Consider the following 22015-nt stretch of genomic DNA (forward strand, 5'->3'; position numbering starts at 1 on the left):
ATAGCACACTGTATGGCGTATGCCCGTCTTCATTATCCCAGTCGGAGCAGAACAGTAGGACGTTAAACCCCATTTTATTTCGTTTCATTTATAATGTAGTGGTTCAATATCTTAAATGGATATTCATGTATACCTATACACGTGATGAATTCATGGAGCACGTTATAAAAACTGTGTTATATTATATCGATTGGTAGAAATAACCACGTACATTTCGTGCTTGACAAACTTCTACCTGCTTTACGGCACTAATTCGTCATCCACTGATGTCATGTAGCCCGGGGCTGAGAAATTTCTTGCCGACTTTCCGGTGGTTTAAAGACGGTTCACTTGTAATTACAACTCTATTACTGTTCTTCACGTGCTAATATTCTTATAAAAACCTACACAGCTTAAAGGTGCTCTACCACGCAAGTTAAAGTTAGGTAAAAAAAAACAAACAAACAAACAAACAAACCAATCATTATTTTGTTGTTTTCAGAACTAATACCTGAAGAATTGTCGATTCTATTAAAAAAAACATTCGATTTTAAATTCAGGATATAAATCCGGAAGTAGCTTCGATCCTAACCGATGGCCATATTTTAAGGTTCAATACTCTGAATGAGATGGGAGACCACTTTAAAAATTTAGAAATATCGGTTACATACTTTTTGTACATTTGTCAACTTTCATATTCCATAATTAAGAAAGAAGAAATGGTGAACGCGAGAAATAACTAGGCAACATGTATGATTATAAGAAAATGAAGAGAAAATGTCATCTTTGATTTCGCCCTAAGTAATAATCTTACACCCTAAAAAAAATTAATCAAACTCTAAATTAGTGAGGAATAATACGGATCTTACCAAAATAATATTTCCTAAGCGGAAGCTGTATATTATAATTAAGTCAAATATCCCGGAGAAGATAACTAGGATCCTGTGGGTTCAGTAACGGGCATACAACAAAAAACTTGTTAGCTACGCAAACTGATCGAGCAAGAAGTGGTGTCAGGTGGTCTAGAAAGAGGAAATATGACTTTCGTAACAATACGGTCACGGACATTTGACCCCCTTAACGTTATGGTAAACGTTTGACTCCCCTACCATTACGGACATGACTCTCTTAACATTATTGTAAAGGACATTTGACTTCCCTAACATTACAGTCATGGACATTTGAATCTCTTAACATTATGGCATGGGACATTTTGACTCCCCTAACATTACGGCCGGGGTAATGGGACTTTCTTAACATTGCGGCCGAGAAAATGCGACTCTTTTTATATTAAGGCCTATGAAATGTGCCGCTAACGGCTGAGGAAATGTATCTCTCCTAAAGTTACGGCCTAGGGAGAGAGAGAGAGAAATGGGGTTTAACGTCCACTCGACACAACTAGGTCATTTCGGGACTAACATATGGTTTAATTTTATTTCAATAATTCGCTTGCGCATAGGGGTCTTTAGCAGTGGGAGGAAATCGGAGGACCCGGAGAAAATCCTCGAGGTTGGACAGGCGACCCTACTCCTTGTCACGTACAACCGGGGATTCGAAACCACGCCAGTCGACTCAATGACAGACTTTATGATACAGCGCGCACACGCTAACCATTCAGCCTTCCAACCCCCCTACGGCCTAGGACTTGTGACACCCCTAAAATTGTGGTCGATTAAATTTGACTCTCCTCACATTTACGGCCGAGGAAATGAAGAGCTGGTTCAGCAGTTCTCTACATTTAAAGTGCAAAATGCCCATAATTATCTCTCTGCTTGTGTCCCTGTGTATTTCAGTAGAATTACCAAATGCCATGGAAACATTTTTCCTCTACTTGTTTTGAACTATGAGATAGACAGACACGATTAACCAGGTCTAATTGCTCTTGATCATCAGGGATTAATTATGGGAACCAACAACCGACCTTACAGTAGGATCAGAGTACTGATTGTGTCTTGTCACGCTATGGGCCACAGTTGGGGTTTATTGTAGTAGATGGTGATCTGTGATCAGATTTGATTGGTTTTTAAATGCCCAGTAATCTTCAACCACGTGATATTTTATCTTCTCCGTTTAGATTTCTAGTAAAGGCGATCTGTTACATATAGGCCCTGTAATTGAGTCAACTGGCGTGGTTTCGATTCCCCGGTTGTACGTGACAAAGTGTGGGTCGCCTGTCCAACCTCATGTGTTTTCTCCGTGTCCATCAGTTTCCTTCCACTGCTACAGGACTCTACATGCAAGCGAATTATTGATATAAAATTGAACCATGTGTTAGTCCCGAAACGACCAAGTTTGTGTCGAGTGGAGGTTAAACCCCTTTTCGGTTTTTCTTTCTCACATATACATATATAGGTCATGAAATATATATATCATATAGGTGATACCTTCGTGGTACTTACATGGTGGATCAGTAGTCTCTTTTACGTGCCCGCCAACGTGTAGACGGGATCGGGGATCACGTGGCTAAGTGGGTAAGACGCTGGCTCGCTAGCCTGGAGGTCGGGTGTTCGATACCTGCATTGGCCGAGAAAGTTCATCCAGATTTTCCGGCGTGGTTCCCCCTTGTCAGTGATGCAGGACGGAGGGCCTGACAAGGACAGCTGTCTAGTCGTTCGGATGGGACGAAAAACCGAGGTCCCGTGTACATATTGGCGTGCACGTAAAAGATCCCTTGGCAGTTGGAATTAGATATAAGAGTAGGCGATAGTGCCGCTGCCCGGGCAAAATTTCCCTCATAGCACACTGTATGGCGTATGCCCGTCTTCATTAGCCCAGCATAGGAGCAGAACAGTAGGACGTTGTGTATGGCCCTAAACCGTATATTCTGGTATGTTGGAAGGTTTTAATCAATTGACAAAAATACGAGAGTTAAATAGGCGAGTTAAGGAGCAAAACCCGGTCCCCATTACAATACCACTCTGTTGTTTTCTTTATGTCAATTCTGAGACACAAGGGGAGACGATTCGCAACTTGGATAAAATCCCTCGTGATTACTCCATATTATAATCGGGTTAAGCCGATTACGTCAAAGGTCTAGAACCCCAATTTAAATAAACCGAAACTAAGCCGATTTGGAACCCTTCAATCAGACATTTAGAAAATTTGGGAGAAGCTTTTAACAGAACAGCAGCAAAAAGCATGAAACAAAAAAAAATATTAATTAATTTCCTTTTCACTAACTAGAGTTTTCAAGCTGTCAATCAAATCAGTCTCAACGCCACGTGATACTGTCACGTGATCCATTGTTTCCGTCTTGGAATAAAAGCACGAAGGTTTCCATTCCATTTAGGAACGAGTTTGAGCACAAGGACCCACATTATCGTACTGCATCTGACCATTGTTAAGGCTTTCGTTGTTTTTCAAGAGTTTCCCGTTCCCAATGCACAAACCCATGTTAAATGGTTGTCCTGTTAATTACTGGGGCGGGTCGTTACGCATGAGGGCCACGTGCTCTCGTGACATCGGAAGCGCGCGGGAAAAGTGTCGTCTGATCTTGACATAAGAGCGTGTGGAAGTGACACACAAAAAGAACCCCAATGTGTTACATGTCAGAAAATCTGTCAAAAGACAAACCATAATATTTTTAACGAGCCATAATGGACGTAGAGTTGTCAGACGGAGCCAAGAGAAAAGCCGCCATATTGGAGAATTTGGTGAATAGAACGAATGCTGGTTTAGAAAGTTCGTTAATTAAACAGTTTCTAATGAGAAGAGGACGGGGATTTCAATGGCACGATTATGAATAGACCAAGAACTGTTTCAGAGAGGTGATTATTTAATCAAGACAAGATCTATGGCCAGAGATTCTGTTGGTAACACGACCCGGGTCTGTAATTCATAATAAAACACAACGTAACATAAACCAATGACGTCATGTAATATCTTCAAATGTATGAGAGAGAGAGAGAGAGAGAGAGAGAGAGACTGAGCGAGAGAGAGAGAGATGGGGTTTAACATCCACTCGACACAGACTAGGTCATTTCGGGACCAACATATGGTTCAATTTTATTTCAATAATTCGCCATCGCGTAGGGGTCTTTAGCAGTGGGAGGAAACCCACGAGGTTGGACAAGCAACCCCACCGCCTGTCACGTGAAACCGGGGATTCGAAACCACGCCAGTAGAGGTCTTTAGCAGTGGGAGGAAACTGGAGGACCCGGAGAAAACCCACGAGGTTGGACAGGCGACCCTACTCCTTGTCACGTACAACCGGGGAATCGAAACCCCGCCAGTTGACTCAATGACAGACCATATGATACAGCGCGCGCATGCTAACCATTCGGCCATCCAACCCCCCGATTTAACTAAGAAGTAAGCATCTAAGCTCTTATCTCGGTAGACTCTCTGGGGCCTGTTTCGCCAAATTTTAACTAAGATAAAATCCAAATTTTAGTAATTTGATTGGATAATACTAGATTGATTTTAGTGCTTAGCCAATCAAAATTGAAGTTATCTACTAAAATTTGGATTTTATCTGAAGTTAAAATTTCGTGAAACAGGCCCCTAGGCTTCTGTAGACAGTTATACTCTTTGAATACCAACCACCAAGAGTTCGTTATATGCAAACCAATGTATACACAGGACCTCGTTTTCTTTTTGTCCCATCCCAACAACTATAAACCTTTCCCTGCCAGGCATGCTATAAGGATACTTACATGAATGCATGTCTACTTCAGGCAGGACATAAAACACACACAATTAAAGTCAGAAATTTGTAGCCATGTTATCGTTAGCCTGGTGGTTTTGTGTTCTAATTTTCACGTATTCGGTGTGTTTACATATTGATATGTAAAGCGCCCCAAGGAACTATTTATTATTATTACTACGCGTCGTGTTCGTCAGCTATGGTGTCCCATAAACGGAAACAAAAACATTGGACGAGCGTAATAATATTTTGATTTTATATCCAGAGTTCGTGGTGAATAGTCTGGGATCTAATTTCTATTGGCGAATCGATATGTGTTATATTTGTGTGTAAACAGTGATAAATGTCGTCGAACGACTTTAATAGCCTAGAGGTACAACAGAGTATATTATCAAGCTCCAGCTTCTTATTTATGTATTGTGGTTAAAACAATACAATTATACCTCTAATAGGCACAGCTTCTTACACGACTTGACGCAGATTAAAGCATTGCATATGACAAGAAAAGAAAGAATAGAGAGAAAGAGACGGGTGGGGATGACGTCCATTCGACACAAACTAGGACTAAAATAGGGTTTAATTTTAATTCAATAATTCGCTGGCGCTTAGAGGTCGCAGAGAGAGAGAGAGAAAGAGAGAGAGAGAGAGATCAAATGAGAAATAATTATTCAGTAGTCGAGGTCAGTCGTTCAGGTGGGACGAAAAACCGAGGTGCCGTCCACACGTTGGCGTGCACGTAGAATAATCCTTGAAATAAGAATAGGCCGTAACGCCGCTGTCCGGGCAAAATGTCCGTCATAGCACACTGATTTACCGATGCGCATCTTCAGTAACTCTGTTACCGCAGAAAAGTAGGATGTTAAACGCCCATAAATCTGTCATATAATTTTAAAGTGAGGATAATGTATTGGTTCCATATTCTAACTGGTCAGATATGTGTATTATATTAAACTATAAACACGTGATGAATTCATCGAGCACATTATTTACTTGTGGGCAGGTGTCAGTTGGAAGACACCGGAGAACAAGTTTATGATAACTGCAGAACAGAACACAGACAAAACAAGCGTCACAGGAACACAGCATAGACATGGCAATTAGACACATATTGCAGGAGATGATATAAAATTAAAACGTGAAAGAAAGTCAATAACGAAATTATTTTATGGTCTAAGGTGGTGGTTGGCGTTACATACTAAATGAGACTGCCTGTCTATAATTAGCTTTAAGACACTAAGCTGATTGAATGACATTTTAATTCCTACATCGACGATTTCATTCGAAAACTCTAAGTATACTTTGAGAATTTTTGTTAAGTATTCATTCTGCTCCCATTTAATGAAATTGAAAGGGTTTATATACTTTATGTATGACAGATGTGAAGTGAAGTAGAACCGAATTACCAATTAGCGTACTAATATTTGGATATGGCGGCTATTTAGGGCAGAGGTCCGTTCTCGGGGTAGATAGTTCATTTTATTCGGTCTTTTCTGAATTATTGGGTGCGAAGAGCAGACTGAGTGTATGTAATACCTATTTCCCTAAGAATTCAGTTATAACTAACTTTTGTCGATATTTACAAACTCCAAGACTGAATATTATTCCCTGTGATAACTGTTCGCCCATTCTTCACCAAATTCCATGCTTGTGATTATTACATCCTAGTTATATTCAAAGATCGTTACGTCCATTCATATTTTTTTTTACAACTCACGTACGAAACTAACCTTAAAAAGTGTAAAATAGTAAGACAAATATGAAAGCACTTCCGCTTTTAATAGAATGATATTAAACATGGACTGCGATCTAATAGCATGATATAAAATATGGACTGCCATCTATTTTCTTTTCCAAAAAAGCATGTTTTTTTTTAAACATTATTCTCTATCTTGTCCTTTATATCCCAAATTAGTTTCAACATTAACCTTTTTTTTTATTTAAAAGTTTTCTGGTGATTTCCAACAATATCTCCGAGCGAATATGAAAGCACACGTACACAAATATGGCGTCATTGTCCATATTCATGTATTGTTAATGAGGCCCTTTCAAGAAATATTTTCTTATGGATATAATGTACCCTAATTGTCACACGAATGCAAAATATGATGCACCGATGGCTGTTTTGCTTTGTTTTGGTTTTAAAAAGAAATTAATCATATTTCTGTCACAGTAATTCCTTGATATATTTTTGCATTCAGGATACAATTGTTCATTGATACCAGGATGCGAGCCATCTTTCGTTATAAAGCTATTATCGTGATCAAAGCAGTGTACTGGTATGACACTTCCGGTATGTCACTTCCGATATCTCACTCTGTGGTTTTCAATCCAGTTTATATTAGCACGATACGGCATTCTCCACCATGGCGCTCCCGTCCACCAGAGGAAATGTGTGTATATAATTGCCGTTCTGGGTACATGGTTATCATACACATTCAATTTCTCTTTACAAATGAAATGAAATGGGGTTTAACGTCCCACTGTTCTGCTAGGCGAAAGAAGACGGGCATACGCCATACAGTGTGCTATGAGGGAAATTTTGCCCAGACAGCGGCGCTACAGCCTATCGAATTCCAACTACCAAGGAATCTTTGAAAAGTACGCTAATTTGTACACTCGGACTTAAGGTTTTTCGTATCATCCGAACGACTAGACAGTTGTTGTTATTGTCTGGCACTCCGCCCTGCGCCATTGACAAGGGGAAACCACGCCGGAAAATCCCGATGAACTTTTTCGGCCAATAGTGGGATCGAACCAGCGACCTCCAGGCTAGCAAGCCAGTGTCTTACTCACTAAGCTTCCGTGGTTCCCTGCCATGCACAAACAATATATCTTTACAGTAGACATTAGAAGAAAATATATATATATATATATATAAATATATATATATATATATATATATATATATATACCCCCCCATTAATGGGCCTGCTACTGGTTCGTCCAGATAACTATCTTTCCAAAATGACCGCCATATTGATATTGTGTTGCCGAGATCTTTAAATACCGTTCAGTCCTCTTCTTGCCTACTGGTTCATCCAGATAACTATCGGAGAGAGAAAAAACCTGTGAGAATGATTTTGTACGTGACAGACGGTAAAAACATCTTGTTACTTCAGTAAGTAAATTACCGCTGATTTCCGAAGAGCACTTACATGATTTAGTGGCGTTGTTACGCCTAATTTGATTGGCGGGAATAAATAGAAATAGCATGTTAGTAGTTAATGAGATTTCGGTGTAACAATGGCGGCTCGTCTTGTTGAAGTATATCATTTAAACATAGTGGATTATCCGATTCCACGCTTTCGCAATCACCCATGCTACCACGGATTTTCTATCAATAAATACTCGTCAATTATAAAGTCGATATTCTACTAAAAACGATCAGAAGCTATATCACAACCTTAAAGTTATTTAAATCCCGAATTGATTTAATGAAATGGGGTTTAACGTCCTACTTTTCTGGTCTGATTGGGATACTGAAGACGGGCACACTAATCCCCGTAAAGGTGGTTCAAATGAGGAAAAGCACTACTATTTCTAACAGACGCGTTAAGCTCTGAAAGTACATATGGCATTACTTTGCTGATATATTATACAAAGATAGGGTCCCAGGCAACGAAACATCCGCCCACAGCAGCTAAATTGTCCGACAAGTCGACAAGGGTTGTCGCATATTTATTATTTGAAAGATAATTGGGGGTATTTACAAGACAATATCAGACAGATCAGATAATAATTTTCGACATTTGAGGGTTCACAAGGTTCTACAAACTAAAACAAGGGCGTTAACTCTGGAAGTAATGTATATGAATTGTTAAAATTCGACAGGCATTTTCGTTTTACAAATTCAAATAATCCCTATAAATTTCATACAGATCGGGTGATGACTTTTGTCATTCGAACGTTAACATGACATGCAATGGGCTATGAAGGAAATCTAACCAATGGTGTCTTTTCAACCTTGGTTTTTGTCACATTCTATGCGTTTCCTTGTAGTGATAAAAGACAACCAGGCTGGATATCAAGAGGCCTGTTATATTCATATATACTTTGTGCTCTGTTTTGTTGTGAATAGTTAGCCGTACTTCTAGATAGATGACATTTACAGAATTAATTCTCTTCGTATCAATATCTTGAATCTGTCCAACTATTTTTACAAACTACATATGTTCTGACTCCCCGACTTGGCCAATAATTGAAATAATGATCGAGCATGTTGAAGAAAGTAGCCTTTAATTAGCGGAATGTATCATTTAGCCGTTAATTAGTAGATTTAGATCTACTATCGTGCCTTATATGTCGTATAATCCTCGAGTATATCGTTAATCAATATCACATATCCTACACTAATCAACTATTTAATATACCATCATTCAATATACTAATGAACTATGATATACTGTAATTTATATACCAGTTCTGTAACTTATATACCACGTCTACAATATATGTATCACGTTTTCAACTTATATATCACGTCTATAACTTATATACCACATCTATAACTTATATACCACGTCTATAACTTATATACCACGTCTACAACTAATATACCACGTCTATAACTTTTATACCACGTTTTTTTAAATTTGAATTTTTATGCACTAAAAGGGATAATGGAGGCGTTGGTGCACAATGCAGTGTGTCCGAGCAGCATCGTTTCCGCCTACTCTTCGCCCCATTCCACAACTGTAAATATGTCAGTGGGTACATATAACCTCGACTTTTGTGCCCCATCCGTACGACTAAACGCGGGGGGTTGGATGGCTGAATGGTTAGCACGTGCGTGCTGTATCATAAAGTCTGTCATTGAGTCAACTGGCGTGGTTTCGAATCCCCGGTTGTACGTGACAAGGAGTAGGGTCGCCTGTCCAACTTCGTGGGTTTTCTACGGGTCCTCCGGTTTCCTCCCCCTGCTAAAGATCGCTACGCGCAAGCGAATTATGAAAAACAAATTGAACCATATATTAGTCCAGAAATGACCTAGTTTGTGTCAAGTGGACGTTAAACCCCATTTCTCTCTCTCTCACGACTAAACGCTATTAATTGCCAGCCCCCACTCTGCACAACTGACAAAAGGGGAAACCACACTGGAAAATCCCGGGGTATTTACTCGGATAACACCGGGATCGAACCCTGCACCTTCTGGTTAGTAAGCCAGCACCTTATCCACTGAGCCAGCGTGGCTCCCAAAACTCCATATAAACAAATCACGCTAAGAAACGAGAGTAATTTCTTTTTTAGAACCAGAGCCAAACGCCCATTGTTCCGTGTCGCTTGCTATGGTTTTTACTGTCACTATATAACTATATAAAATTAATGGTTTATCTCAACCTAGAATCAATATCTACTAATGAACCAACTGTGGTATATATACAATATCAATAACACCATTATCAAAACCAGTAAATATCAATTTACCCCCATTGTCCGTCTTCACCAAATCCTATCGTTTCTTCATTTCTAAGGATTATTCCTAATTTAGATCGTGCACGATGTCGGAATAATAAAAAATATAAATACTAGTAGCCCGTTAATATGATCAAGATCAATAGGATGCAGTTCTTTGTTCCTTGATATATCAAACTTATTACAATTTTATACTATTGTTATATGTTGTTGTTGTTCCTTTCTGTGTGGCAGGACGGAGGGCCTAACAAGGACAGCTGTCTAGTCGTTCGGATGGGACGAAAACCGAGGTCCCGTGTACACATTGGCGTGCACGTAAAAGATCCCTTGACAGTTGGAATTCGATATAAGAGTAGGCTAAGAAATGCGGTTGTAATTTTTGTTTAATTTGAAGTCAATAATTTTGTCAATTTGTTTGACACAAAAAAAGGCAATAAAATTTTAAGATTCAAAATTAATTATTCTTTCCGTTTTAAGTTTCAAAATTAATTATTTATAACATCGTAAGATTCAAAATTAATTATTTATTTTGTTTTAAGTTTCAAGATTAATTATGCATTGCATTTTACATTTCAAAAATAATTATTCATTACATTTTACGTTTCAAAATTAATTAATTATTCATTACATTTTAAGTTTCAAAATTAATTATTCATTACATTTTAAGTTTCAAAATTAATTATTCATTACATTTTAAGTTTCAAAATTACTTATTCATTACATTTTAAGTTTCAAAATTACTTATTCATTACATTTTAAGTTTCAAAATTAATTGTTCATTGCATTTTAAGTTTCAAAATTAATTGTTCATTGCATTTTAAGTTTCAAAATTAATTATTCATTGCATTTTAAGTTTCAAAATTAATTATTCATTGCATTTTAAGTTTCAAAATTAATTATTCACTACATTTTAACTATCAGAATTGGCTGATCATTACTTTTTAAATATAGATTATAATTCCATTAATTAATACTTCCTTCAAAACTAAAACCCATGTGAATTTCTCTTTCAAATTTATTTAAAATATGAGATTTATCTGCAGTTTTATTTTTCACTATATAAACTAGATTTTGAAAACCCCAACCCATTGTTCTATTTTTTCTCAAACAGAAAAAAGTAAAAATGAAACAAAGTGATAGATTATGTATCTTGGAGAATACCCCGACACATTTTAAAATAAAATTGTAAGAGTTAAAAAATGGAAATCGATTAAACGTGACAAATCTTGTTGTTTTTGGGGATTTTGGGGTTTTTTTTTTATCAAATTTATGCAGAAATTCATCAGTTTTGGGGGTTTGTTTTAAATAAAGTTTATGCAGAAATCATCAGTCTGATGGACATTAGTATCTTAGTATCTAAACTTAAAACCCCGTTAATGTGTCCTTTGGGAAGATTGCTTACACGACTATTATTCAGATCACGTCAATTTCTGTTAATACGGAACACCTATTAAAAATTATGCCTCAGATATCTTCAGGAAAACAACTAACTAATTTAAAAACAAAAAGTTGTTGTTTTTTTTTTTTGGGGGGGGGGGGGGTATCAAATTTATCCAGAAATTCATTAGTTTGATAGGCATTAGTATCTTGGTATCTAAACGTAAAACCCCGTTACTGTGTCCTTTGGGAAGATTGCTTACCCGACTATTATTCAGATCACGTCAATTTCTGTTAATACGGAACACCTATTAAAAATTATGCCTCCGATATCTTCAGGAAAACAACTAACTAATTTAAAAACAAAAAGTACCAAGAGTCTCTTCTCAAAGGCTCTTAGTTCCAAATATTAAGTTTTAAAATTTTAACAAAACATCACATACAAGAGAATTGGGTGAATTATTGATTGATTAAGACCCGAAAAATTTAAATTTGAATTTTTTTGGTCTCACTTGTGTCCATTTCGGACGGAGATTTTATGTTGCTTTATGATCAATGCCTTTCATCATCTACTCATATAATAAAGATGAAAAAATTCACAAATAAAAGTTTAAAGTCAAGTACATTCAATCTTACCAGGGGGGGTAAATAAAAATCTAGTGGAAGAATTCTACTCATATTGTGTTTAATAACCATATTAAAGATGAAAAACTTTATAAATAATAGTGAAGTACAATAATAAAATTCTGGGATATAACTATTGTGAACACTGACATTAAACGAACAAGATAATTTAAATCTACAATCAGTAGACTCGCGAAATACGAGAAATCCCGCAATAAAAAAATATGCATGAAAAAAAGAAACGACCACAAAATAAATTCGTGTTTCCAGCTCTTTAGATATTGTTACGACGTTGACATGAACTTACCGATGAACGACTTTCTCATCTTCATTGTCGCTTTTAGTCCTTTGGAAAGAAATAGCGCAGTTTGAGTTTTAGCAGTCGATTGTTTGAAGGTAAAAAGTTCAAGCAGCAAGAACACACAAGCAGAAACAATTTACAGAAAGTATTTCACTAATGCACAAGTTGCAGGATTCAACTGCCAAGACGTTTTTCTGATTGACAACTTCAGGTAATTTCTTCACAGGTGAAAAAAGGTGACACGAATAACAGACGAACCGTTCGAACGCCAGGTGATTTCAATTCCCTAATGTCCAATAAAGATGAAAAAAATGGATGCCTGTGTCGTCTGCTCATTGAGTCTGATATTCCCGCCTGTTAAATGAATCAATATCGTGATTAGACACTCACGAGAGAAGGTTCTTATTGATCGGCCATATTTCTTTTCGTTTTGGTTACAATGGAGCAAATTTTAACATCGATTGAAACCTGTAAAGGCCCAAGTCACATCACCATCTGTGCAGTTGTCATGTTGGAGGAAACAAGCTAGTTAAACGATTTGATTGCAGAGTGTAAAGACGGTTATTTCAAAAAAACTATTCTGACTCCTTAATGGAACGAATATATTGAGTGCAACATGAATGCAGCTATGAATGCAGTACAAAGAAGGGCAGGTCAGGGTAGAAGTTTTGCACGCGTATTTAAACACTATGATTATTATCATTGCCACCTCTTATCCATTTTTCCTCCTTCTGCAAGGAGATTTTGTATTGAGTTTCTGTTCTAAAATTGTACATTTCCTATATATGGATTGAAGTGGGACAAAATGTAGGGTGGATTAACACTGAATTGGTATGTTGCAAGCATTATTTGGGTGAGGTGGTTATAAAATCCAAGAGGGGAAATGAAATTAACTGGGATTTAACGTCCTACTTCGCTGGCACCAGCCGGGCCAATGAAGACGGGCATACGCCATGCAGTATGCCATCAATCGAATTATTACCAGACAGCCACATTCCGCTTACTCTTTGTCGAATTCCAACTGCCAAGGGATCTTTACTGACGAGGGGAATCCACACCGAACGTTCGTGGCCAACACCGGGTTCGAACCACGGATCTCCTTTTAGTGAACCAGCGTCTTTCTCACTGGCTGAGCCACCATGACCCCCGAGATGCAATGGTTTTAGACCGTGTCTATCATTAGGGTATTTGCTCATGGGTATGAAGAATATAAAAGTTCTTAAACATAAATTATGCAATATGCAGGTCTTTATTTAGGCCTGAAATGTTATTTAAACTATTAATTACACATTTATTAACAAAACAAGACCATAATCAACTCTCGATGGCATCGGATACTTGCGATTTTAACTAGATTAGAACGGTTCGCCTTTTGAAAATTTAATTTAAAAATAGGAAAGCGAGGCCAAGTCGCGAATATACCAGTGCGCTAGTTACCACTATGCACACATCTTGTCAAAACAATAAACAGCGATAATTTGGCTCAGAATGAAGTAATTTGGCTGAAATTTTCAATATTTTCTAATTATTATAGCAAGAATGACCAACTCTTTATTAAACTCTTAACTAATGTATCTTTAATGAATCAGTGGTATTTTAGCCAGGTATACTATATTCATCTTCCCTTCGGGTTGAACATGAGAACCGTGAACACGGCACTGATCTATTAAAGATACATTTATGGGAGATTAGATAAAGAGCTGGCAGTTCTCACTATAATAGGTAAATATTAGATAATGTAAAGGCAATTTGCTGAAAATCTCTGTCAAATTGATCCACTATGAACCGAGATTTTAGCGATTGAATTTTCGACCTAGCCTCGATCATCATTACTAAAGTCCGTACGATAAAAAACATTGTGTCGATTATCCAGTTCATGATTAAATTATGAATGGAAGTCGAACAGGAAATCGGAACCTAATCCCACAAACATCACAGGCTAGCTATGCCATCGAGAGTTGATTATGGTCTGGATAAGTTAATTAATGTCTAAGAAGAATGTAGCATTACAGGAGATACCATGCTGGCTAGCGCACCTGTTTTTAGCGAATAAACGCAATCTTGACGATAGTTTAGAGGTTTCTTTGGAAAGCAAAGCTCTGCATTTGATGCTGCTTGAAACTGTTAGCTTACGACAGTGTGCAAGTTAAAATGATGAAATTTGTGGATTTTGGTCATTTAAATCGCCCCAAACCAAGTATTTGTTTATCGAATTATCGAATTTAATTTATATAAATACAAATGGTTATTAGTGTCCTCCATTATTTTTCACGGAGAGGGGGGGGAGGGGTAATAAGCGTTTAAAAACAGACGACCCCAAAACAAACCCTTGGGGACTTCACAATGCAGAGTAAACAGACGAGTTTTTGCTTCGTTTTTTGGCGATATCTGAACATTTCTCGGTACAAACAAGCCTTTTTTTCACCAAGTATGCAGGTACGTATATAAGAAACGCCTAGAGGAGCGGCAAGTTCAAACTAAGGCATGCGCTAATTACTAGATGTTTCTAATGGAAAAATTGGCAGTAACACAACAACATCATAAAGCTCTGGCAAGATGCTTTTTTTTAAAAAAAAATAATAATTGATGGAGTTATTCCTATAAGGTTTGCAAACAAAGATATTTAAATTCTTGGCATCTTCTTACTAAAAAGGATTGCCGTCAGTCGCTAGCTAACCAAGAAGGACTCGGATTCGATCCGTGTATTGGTCGAGGAAGGTCCTGTCAAGGAAAAGTGTCTGTTGGTTCGTGTGTGACCATTAACCGTCCCCGTCGTAAATTAACCCATGACAGTTGGACTTCGAAATAACAGTAGGTCGTAGCGCTGCTGTCTGGGCAAAACTCCTTTCATAGCACACTTTATTAGCTCGATTGGTGCAGACAAGGAAGGAGCTAAAACCCAATTTCGTTTCATTTCCGATGTTTTACTGTCGAGCAAGATGTTCCGGTGCACCTTCAAAACTTACAAGAAGATGCCGGGTTGGTGATCGATTGAGCAGAAAGGAAAACCAGCCAAGCGAACCGTGAGCAATGTTTTCAATGATCGCTATTCTATAGACTACATTAATACACATTTAGTTGTGTTAATAGTCTCAACAGAAGACAAGCAATAATCCGATTGCTATCTTAAAGCATGCGAGATGTGGAAATCGACATAAACCTAATGCCACATAAGCACCCCTACATAACACACAGTTTGCTTGATTATCGCCAAGGTGTTGCACGTTATCTATAAAGGCCCCCACTCTACAAGACTTTGAGGAAGTTTTAATTTTAGGAAAGCTACATTTCTTTGGTCGTAATATTAGGAATGTCATTGACCGTATTGACAAGAAAACATTTCTTTTGTCTTAATGTTAGGAAAGTGAAACTTCCGTGGTCGCAATATAAGCAACGTTGCATTTCCATGGTCGCAATATTAGGCCGGTAATATTTCCTTGATCGTAATATAAGGAAAGTTGTTCATTTTGGGAATCGCATTTTATTAAAAGAATAATCTGCAAGAACCTTGTTATTTCCCTTCGTCAGTTCTACTAGTTTTCTGTATGCATTATATTGATTGATTCAATATAATCTTTTCTGGGAGGAAGAAAGCTAGTTTGTGGAACAATGTCGATAGAATGGAAACAATTCATTACCAGGAATCTCCAAGAAAATTGTTATGTTGTCTCCCCTGGATGAGAAATATGAATCGCAGTTGAAAAGGAATTAAGTGGTTCTTCTAGAGTGATCATTAGATACAGAAGGTCATTATCTGGAAAGCGAGAGAGAGAGAGAGAGAGAGATGGTGTTTAACGTACACTCGACACAAACTAGGTCATTTCGGGACTAACATATGGTTTAATTTTATTTCAGTAATTCGCTTGCTCGTAGGGGTCTTTAGCAGTGGGAGGATACCGGAGGACCCAGAGAAAACCCACGAGGTTGGACAGGCGACCCAACTCCTTGTCACGTACAACCGGGATTCGAAACCACGCCAGTCGACTCAATGACAGACTTTATGATACAGCGCGCGCACGCTAACCATTCAGCCATCCCCCCCCCCCCAAATATCTGGAAAGCGACATTTAAATCGTGTTCAATACATTCCCTGGTTAACAATGCATAATCAATATAATAGTATTATTGTGAAGGGGGGGGGGTGGATGGCCGAATGGTTAGCGCGTGCGCGTTCTATCATAGGGTCTGTCATTGAGTCAAGTGGCGTGGTTTCGATTACCCGTTTGTACGTGACAACCTCGTGGGTTTCTCCGGGTCTTGGTTTGTGTCGAGTGGACGTTAATCCTCATTTCTCGCTCTGTATTATCGTGATACACTCAGTTATTTACCCCTCTATAAAAATGAAAGAGAGATTATATAAATAGTAGGGACACCATTTCGGATCTTTAAAGCGGCTAAATATTTTTTATTTGTGTGAAATTAAAACACTTTTATATTTTTGATCGAAAATCGAAGAGGTCTAGTCGTTTTAAAATATCGAGACCGGATATTGACCAATGAACGCGTCCGACATGTATCCAGGACAACGATTGTAATCGGTAGAAACAAAAATTCAAACCATCTCAGCCCACGCCGACATTTTCAATCGCAGACTTCGCAAGAACAAGGTCGGATATAGGTACGTTAAGTAGTATCTATTATTTAAGAGAAGATTTGGCGACCGTCCAAGATAATCTGGATGATATTTTCCGCTCTGATTGTTTTTTTCTAATTTAAAGCCAGACGAATCATCCACATGACATCGTCACAAAAATACAACGTATATGCTTTCAGGAAATGATCGAGATAATAATACAGAGTGTCGTCGTTCCTGTACAGAATGAGAGAGAGAGAGAGAGAGAGAGAGAGAGAGAGTGTGAGAGAGAGAGAGATAGAGGGGATATTTAAATAATTCACTTGCGCGTAGGGATCCTTACCAATGGGAGGAAACCGGAGGACACGGAGAAAACCCACGAGGTTGGACAGGCGACCCTACACCTTATCACGTACAACCGGGGAATCGAAACCACGCCACTTGACTCAATGACACACCTTATGATACATTATAACCATTCTGCCATCCACACCCCCCCCCACCCAAATAATTAGACAGAGAAGTAAACCTTAAAGTCATATTTGTATCTTGTGGACATTACCTAACATTTCAGAGTTTGATCCTCGCTAATATGTACTCAAATGGTTTTTTAGCATTTCATGTAAAAAAATAAACAAAATATCAACGAGAGATAATCTTGGATTCAATCGGATTAAAAATCCGAGAAAGTTTTCTCTGCCAACACCAGGTCGCCCCCCCCCCCCAGAAATCTTGGTTGATAAGACAGCGCCCAGCAAGATATCAAGCTATTTACACGTCTTAAACATTCTTACCGCCGATATGAATATCACTAGAACTCTGAAGAACTTGCGAATTTAGAACAAATTCAATCTGGTGAAAAAGAAAACACTTTTATTTGATTTCAGTATTTTTTACAAACTAAAAGGTTTAGCAAAGAATATGAGAGGGTAAAGGTCAACTGGTATATTATGGAGAACAAGCGAGAGAGAGAGGAAGTAGTGAACTTGGTTATCGTTTCTCGGTTTTTGACACATGCCAAATTATATAGCAGTCAAGTACAAATTATCATGTAAATCTTGGCCTGGGTTTTTATAAACTAAACGATTAACTAATAGTCTGACATCTCGCTTCACCAGATGGCAACCATTAACAACCAGTATATATACATACAATGAATTTATACACGAGATGTACGGAACGTTATCACTATCTGGAAATAATGACGTCATTGACGTTATCTATGTTAGGGGCAGATAATCTTTGAGGGGATTTGGTATTTTTTCCTGCTTCAATAAAAAAAAATTATTTCTAAAATTTGTTTCCATATGTTTTTTCCCCCCGAAAAAACACCCCACAAAGATAATGTCTACAAGAATACACATCACCATCTGTAAGACATGACGTCATTGATGGTATCTTTTCAAGGGGCGATAATCTTTGTTTAGTACGTTTTTATCGCGGATTTTGTTCGGTGTTTTTTTTTTCACTGAAAAAGCAGTGTTAGATTTACATGTGGCAACGACAAAATGGCTGTCTCTTGGTGCTATTATAGTTTTTATTATTACAGTTCAATATTGTATATTCGGTACGGTATTGTATATTTGAGGATATATATATATAGAGAGAGAGAGAAATAGGGTATAACGTCTACTCGACACAAACTAGGTTATTTTGGGACTAACATATTGTTCAATTTTATTTCTATAATTTGCTTGCGCGTAGGTGTCTTTAGCAGTGGCGGGTAACCGGGGACCCGGAGAAAATCCACGACGTTGGACAGGCGACGCTACCCCTTGTCATGTACAACCGGGGAATCGAAACCACGCCAGTTGACTCAATCACAGACCTAATGATACAATGCACACGCGCTAACCAGCCCCCCCCCCCCCTCCGCCTATTGAGGATATATAAAACTATTAAAGATTTAGAACTATTATTAAAATTGGTTTGTCTCCTTCTGGGGTTTATTATCCATGTAAGACATAATCGTGTATGATTTATCTTTTAATCGAATAAAATTGCTTGTTCTGTAGACTGATTATTTTCCCTGTATTGTATGGGTGTGTGTGTGTGTGTGTGTGTTTTAAGTTTCTGCATAATCTATTTGGAATAAAATTGTTAAAACCTTCCCTTGTAAGCCTAAGTAGCGAGGCCTACTGATACTCAATGAGGTTTTTGTTTAATGAAGCCGTCTACTGTAGCTTTCACATAACATGTTTCAAACGATTCAAGAAATGCATCTGTCAATGGTGCGAGTCGTAAACACGTGCAAAGCTATAGAAACTGATATAAGATATATCTGACGAGATTACCAGCTGGTAGAGAGACCTGGGGATATCGACTATACAAACTGTTACCAGGCATGTGTGTACCGGCGCGCATAGAGACTAAGCGATAACGACTATTATTTGTCTAGTTCCGGCATAGCGCCTTCTAATATGGCGTAACTCTGAAAATAATTGTCAAGTCATTAGGCACTGGCTGTATGGAACGCTACTGACGAAAGAAAATATCCATACCAATCCACAGTTAAAAGTGCTTAAATGTGTTTGAATATTATCTGGTGGCATACAAATTCAAAACCGGTTATGTCGTTTTAAAATGGAGTTTCACGTTTTAAAGGACAGGAAAGGAATGGCGTTTACAGTTCAACTAAAGTCCTATTGTATATTAAGCGAATTCCAACTGCCAATGGGTCTTTTACGTACACGCCAAATGGATACGGGTCACCAAATGATGCAGCCTACAAGCCACTAGTACTAGGGATTTAGGTAAACGGATATGGACGTCGGTGTTCGTCCTATCCGAAGGGCTAGGCAGCTGACGCTAACCCTGAGATGTGGGTATTAGACTTGAGATTCTAGTGCCCTTTTGGCTCGACTAACACGCGGCAAACACTGGGATCGAACCCTGAACCTCCAGATTAGCGAGCCAACGTCTTACTGACCCAACCATTGCCACTTCCGCCGCCGTCAGCTACTTAAAATGACGAAAGTTTCTGGCATTTTAAAAACCAAATTATTAGATAATTCAAAAAGTCGTTTTATCTGTTGGCCGTATGAAAAGAAAATTAAAGACAAAAATAAAGCGGGGATGATAAATCCAATTGCCGATGGAATTAGCAGACATAACATATCAAAACTTGTATTCTTCCCTTGAGAGTATTTAGTGCTAAACGGTTTTCCATACATTATTACACAATCAAAACAATTATCCTTCAGGGAGTTGTCGGTCCTAGCAGTTGATTGACACATAGTCATGTTTAACCAGACGGAACTGTCAAACGATGGACGGGCTAATGAGTGTTTTATAAACCGCGAAAAGACCGGCAAATAATTGATTTCCTCCCAACATTAAAGACAGGCTACAACATCTGTGTCGATACCAATATTGCAAGGGAGTTGTATATAGCCAAGAAACTTTTTCAATTTCTCTCTTTCTGTTATTTGTTCAATTTATTCAAATTAAACATTTATTTATTTTATATTAAGAATGTGTCCAATTTAGAGTCTCTGATCGCCATTTGCATCTTTTAGACAATATGTAAATTAACACGGATTAACACAGAAATTCCAACTTCGGCCTATATAATATATAAACCAAGTTGTTATATATGCACATAACCTTGTAAGGTTGTTTATGTAATAAACTGTCTATAAAGATCCATGCTATTACTCTATGACGTGGTATGTATACCTAAGGAACTTTTAATATACCAAGATCCTACAAATCTATTCAAGGGTAATACAGTAATCCCAGGAAAACCCTGTTGAAGGGTAATACAGAAATCCCGGGAATTTTCGATATTAAGATATTATTATAAGTATATTGAAGGGTAATACAGAAATGTCAGGAAACTTCAATATACCAAGATATTATTATAAGTATATTACATGGTAATATAGATATACTCATATATTATAACCCTATTGAAGGGTAATACAGAAATCCCAGGAACTTTTAATATATCAAGATATTATTATAAGTCGATTGAAGGGTAATACAGAAATCCCAGGAACCGTATTTAAGTCGATTGAAGGTTAATCTAAATATCATGGGTTAACTTTCAATCTACCAAGATATAATTATATTAAAGGGCAATACAGAAATCAGAAAGATTCTATATATAGAGATATTATAAGTCGATTGAAGGGTAATACAGAAATTCCCGGGAACTTTCATCCTAAGGAGATGTTATAAGTCGATTGAGGGGTATTACAGAAATCTCGAGAACTTTCATCCTACCGAGATGTTATAAGTCGATTGAGGGGTAATACAGAAATCTCGAGAACTTTCAATCTGCCAAGATGTTATAAGTCGATTAAGGGGTAATACAGAAATTTATAAGATATTTATATTAACATATATCCCAGACGCAGTGTGGATTTTAACGCGTTAAAAATGGACATTGATATATAGCATGTCTTTAATCGCATAACATGGCAATCTGTGCAATCTTTTATTGACAAATCAAACAGCTTTAAATAAACATAATAATTTGTAATTATCAATTATTTTATCATTAATAATATTGTAAATATACTGTTATCGCCTACAATGACAAATTAAACCGCGTGAAATAAAATAATGTTGTAATTCAACTATTAATAATATTGTCAGAATTCGTTATATACATTGTCTTCTTATATGAGTTGCCATTATTTTATTATGTTAGGTGGGGGTCGGGTGGGGGTGGGGGTAAGCATAGACCTTGACTGTTTGTTGAAATAACTATATTGTTTTTATATATAAAAATATATCCCAACCAATTGTGTGTGTGTGCCTTTAATTGTGGTGAAGAGCAAGTCGTGTGTTGTATGATTTATGATGGAGATATTTTGACAGGTCTAGTTGTAAAATGATGTTATATAGTCATATTATAACCACATTCACACCATTAAACCTTTAACCGATACTTGATTTATTACCATCGTACATATATATAGCGGCTGCTTTCTATTATCACTCTTAATAGGGGTCCAAATAGGGGTCTAACCCCCAAGTCTTTTTCCCGTCTCTCCAGTACCTCGGTTTTAATTTATCTTTTATGAGTGCAATATGATTGATGACCTTATAATCCGTATCTTTTAGTCCAACAGTTTCTTCTTTTCAACGATTTCAT

At 37.5% G+C, this 22015-nt stretch overlaps 1 protein-coding gene across 2 annotated transcripts in view; it reads right to left on the minus strand.

Annotated features, from left to right (window-relative positions):
* LOC126831689 (frizzled-5) overlaps positions 1-22015 on the minus strand; it is an 87455-nt gene that overhangs the window by 46980 nt on the left and 18460 nt on the right. The gene's annotated exons all lie outside the window — the stretch shown is intronic.

Source organism: Patella vulgata, chromosome 9, assembly GCF_932274485.2.
Source record: "Patella vulgata chromosome 9, xgPatVulg1.2, whole genome shotgun sequence".
Classification (NCBI taxonomy): Eukaryota; Metazoa; Mollusca; class Gastropoda; family Patellidae; genus Patella; species Patella vulgata.